Genomic DNA, 4,467 nt, shown 5'->3' on the forward strand with positions numbered 1-4,467 from the left:
CTTGTCCTATTTGCACAAGAGACTCATTTCTGCTTCCCCTGCTGCAGACAAGAAGGTGTGTGAAGTGGGCGGCGAGCGTGGAGCTGGACGGATCTGGGTTTCCATCTGCCTCCGTGTGCACTAGGATGGGTGCTTGAGCTTCCGTTAGCCTCTGTGTCCCTGTCTGTCAAATGGGACACCAACATCCACCAGGCAGGGTTGGTATGTGGATTTCTGGTAGAATATGTGGAGATTCTAACACAGTAGACAGCACCAGGAGAAAACACGGGATTGTGGTGAGTCAGCCCCTGAGGACAACCTGCCATCACCCTTTGGGGCACGGAAGGCTGGTGCCGCAGGAGAATATCTCCCAATCAAGCCTCATTCACTAACATTCCCTGAAGCACCTTTGTGTGGCCCGTCCACCCCTGGATAATTTTCTTACGTACAAGCTCCCAGAAGCAAGCAGGAGATAAACGCAAAGGGAAACGTGGAACTCCGAGTGAATTAGAGCATCTGTCAGCATGATCAGTTCTAAATCGAAAAGTAAACTTAATTAAAAAGAAAAGAAAACTCTTGTTGCTGCTATAATGAAATTCAGGGTTTGGAGCCTGACAAAGAGGAAGCAGTGCGGAAAGGCTCATAATTAAATGATGGGGGTAAAATTATCACAGGCTGTTTACTCTGCAGCGAGGCTCAAATTCATTTAGTGATTTTTTTTTTTTTGCCTTCCAAAAATAAAGGCTGTAAAATGGAGCACACAATTAAATTACACCTGTTGTGCCCCCAGTTCACCGAATCCTGGCACATTTCGATTCGTGCGTTCCAGCTGTGTGCATCAAAAATCGAACATTAGGGGCTAGGAAATGTCTCCTGGAAGCTTGTTTCTTTGCACAGGATTTAAAGACCTGGCTGCCTCTGAAGGTCAAGCAAGAGCTACAAGGTCAACTTGCAAATGAGACGTGAACTAGAGACCTGGAATGTTGGTGAAGACAGACTTGGGGGCTGGGGCTGAGGGGAGCTCCTCTGAGATATGTTAATCTTTTAATCTCAGAATTTGCTAATTCATCTATTAGTTCTGGGGTTTCTATATTCCCGCAGATTTTCTATGTACAGTCATGGAAACTGCACATAAAATAGCTCTGCTGCTTACTTTCCAATCTTCCCATCTTCCTTCCTTCCTTCCTTCCTCCCTCCCTCTCTCTCTTTTCTTTTCTTTCTTTCTTTCTTCCTCACTTCCTTCCTTCCTCCCTTCCTTCCTTCCTTTCTTTCTCTCTGTCTCTGTCTCTACCCCCCTTTCTCCTCTCCCTCCTGCTACAAGCTAGGGGTTTAGACTGCATTAATTTAGTTCTCATGGCTCTGAAGGGTGGCGGCTGATATTGGGGTGCCGTGTGGTCAGGTTCTGGTGAGGACCCTCTTTCTGCCCTGTAGATGAGCCACCTTCTCCCTGTGGGCTTTCTCCTGACCTACATCAGTGTTATAAAGACACTAATTCCATCGTGAAGACCCCACCCTCATGACCTCGTTAAGCCTAATCACCTCCCAAAGGGCCCACCTCCAAATGGGCCTTGGGAGTCAGGGCTTCGGCACAGGAATTGTGGGAGGACGCAGTTCAGGCCGTGGCAACCTCTTACTTGTAATTACCCTTTCTTTCCCCACTCTGCCTTTGTTTGTTTTTGCTAAAATGTGTGTTTCATCGGAAGGTCCTTGTGGAGGTGACAAACTGCCCCTTGGAAGTAGTATAGTGTAAAAACAATGCAGTACACGGCTAGAGGCTGAGAAACACGACAATGACTTTTAATGAGAGTTTATCCATTTTCGTTTATGACAGTTACTCACGTATCTGGAATTAGGTTTCTGACTATTATGCCCTTGATCTTTGTTGGGAGGAGTGCTTCACTGAGGTTTTATTACTGTGAAAGCATTTTCCACTCCTGGCTTTACATTTATATAGGCTATTCCTGTCATTTCAGTGGTCACTTTTTTATTGAAGTAGAGTTGATCTGCAGCATTGTGTTAGTTTCTGGTGTACAGCGTAGTGATTCAGTTGTACATATACATACATTCTTTTTCATTACAGGTTATTACATGGTATTGAATATAGTTCCCGGTTCTATATAGTAGGTCCTTGTTGTTTATGTAGTAGCTATGTCTGCAGATCCTGAAAAAATTCACAACACAGTGGTTACTGTTTAATTGTAAGTTGTATAACTAGTTGAGTATAAAGTTAACTAAGGGCTCTGTCATCATCTTGAAATGTGCAAATATATTCAGGTTTTCTGACCAGTCAGTGCCTTTTCGACTGGCATGTTATTATTATTTTTAAACATTTTTTAATTTATTTTTAATCATTTTACAATGTTGTGTCAAATTCCAGTGTAGAACACAATTCTTCAGTTATACATGAGCATATATATATATTCATTGTCACATTTTTTTTCTCTGTGAGCTACCACAAGATCTTGTATGTATTTCCCTGTGCTATACAGTATAATCTTGTTTACCTGGCATGTTATTATTAACCAGTATTTTGAATACTTTTTTGTTTGTCCTGAAATTTGGTAACACCATTTTTCACGCAATCAGCATTCATTAAGATCTATCCGTGTGCTGAATAATTTCTCACTCACTGTTCCTTTGTGCACATAAGGTATCTCTTCCAGGCTTTCTACTTTCTTTCTTCCAACCTTCCTTTTGACTTTCTTTTGTGAGACAGTTCTTAGTAAAGTTTAATTTTTGCCTGAAAATAAAATGCACTGTCATTCCCGAATGACCATCCTGTGTTTCACACTCTGGGTTGAGAACTGTTTTCCTTCCACAAATGGAAAGTGTTATTCCACCATCCACCGGCTCCCACTAACCTACTGGGAAGTCAGCTGTCCATCTCGCTGTTTGTAAGTATACGTCTTCACTCATGGGCAGCTTGCGCTCTCTTTTTCTTTGTTTCTCTGCAGTTTTATGTCATATTTTAAATATTTTTCCTTTAATTTATTCTTCTAAGACCATAGTTCTCATACATCTAAGATCGCACAACTTGCTTCAAATATGGATGTGCCTCACCAAAGCCTCCTTCGATAGTTTCTCTTCAACATTTAATTTCTTGTCCTTTGAAACTTACTCTCTATCTTCTCATTCTATCCCTTGTGTCTCAGCCTCTCCATATGCTCTCATTTCTCTCTCAAATATATTTTTATACCTTTCGAGATGCTATTTCTCTCTTCAGCAGTGTCTAGTCTGCCTTCTTAATCTATCCACAGAATTTTAAATGTATTTATGTTTTTAAATGTATAAATGTTTTTCATCTCTAGAAGTTATATGTAGGTAGATTCCAAACTGCTCTTCTTGGACAATATCTGACTTGTTGGTCTGGTTATCAGTTCTCTGTCTGGTTTGTTCCTTAAAAAAAGGCTTATTCATATTTGTATTTATTCTGAATGCAAGGATCCCAACATGTAATGTCTTCAGGGCCCTCTTTGCTCCTTATTTTTATGTCATTTATTGCTCATGTGTCTTCTTAACTTCAGATTGGAGTCTCTTCTGCCTTGACCATCACAGCCACTTTGCTTTTGCAGCTGCTAGTCACCATATTTCTTTTAGGCACTGATTGTAATTTTGCAGATGTGTGTTTTCTGGACTGAGTAGAAAACATAAATTCAAACCTCCAATGCCCATGAAGGCAGAGCTGGGCTCATGAATCCCAGACCAAGGTAGACAAGCCACTTCTTGTACAGTTGGTTGAACTTCTGTTTCATGTTGTCTCATCACTGAGGCTCTCACTTTGAGGGTCCCAGTTACATGTGGGCATCTCCTTTCTCAATCCCTCTTTCTTGGTCCTAAGCACATGTCTGTTCTTCTTGTGGTTGGTAACATTCAATACTTGAATATACTGAAACTGGCCAAAAGGGAGGCACTTTGAGTTTTAGCATATTCTTTAAAAGTTCTGTTTTCTGCCCTTTTTTCGTTTTGGGCACCTGGAAACTTACCTTAATTCTTTGTTGGTTCAGTTCAGGATTTAAAATTTTTACTTTTGCTTTGGGTTTATTTGTACATTTTCCAGCATTTTTATGCTCTTTATAGAGAGATAATTTTCGAAAGATCATGTTTTCCATGTTGCCAAAAGTGACATTTAATTCAATGTATGTTTGTTCAACACCTATGATACATAGGATCATGTTGTAGAGTCTACACTGAGGCAGGATGCAGGGAAAGAGTCCAGTACTGGAAGTGAAATAAGGTGTTGTTAGATTGTTAGACAGGATCATCTGTCGGAATTCAGGCAAAGTAAGCTCACCCTGCTGTTGGGCCAGCACTCAGCTGGAAGCAGACCTGAGAGTTTCAGCTTCCAGGACCGACTGGTGGGAGCCAAGATGCAATTCCTCAAGGTATCGAATATACATTCTCTTGTGTGTGGTGGGGGGAGGGGAGAGAGAGAGAGAGAGCGCGCCAAAGTATTTAATCACAGGGAAACCATTACATTAGAAGACACAC

The sequence above is a fragment of the Camelus bactrianus genome, chromosome 28 (genome assembly GCF_048773025.1).
Source record: "Camelus bactrianus isolate YW-2024 breed Bactrian camel chromosome 28, ASM4877302v1, whole genome shotgun sequence".
Lineage (NCBI taxonomy): Eukaryota > Metazoa > Chordata > Mammalia > Artiodactyla > Camelidae > Camelus > Camelus bactrianus.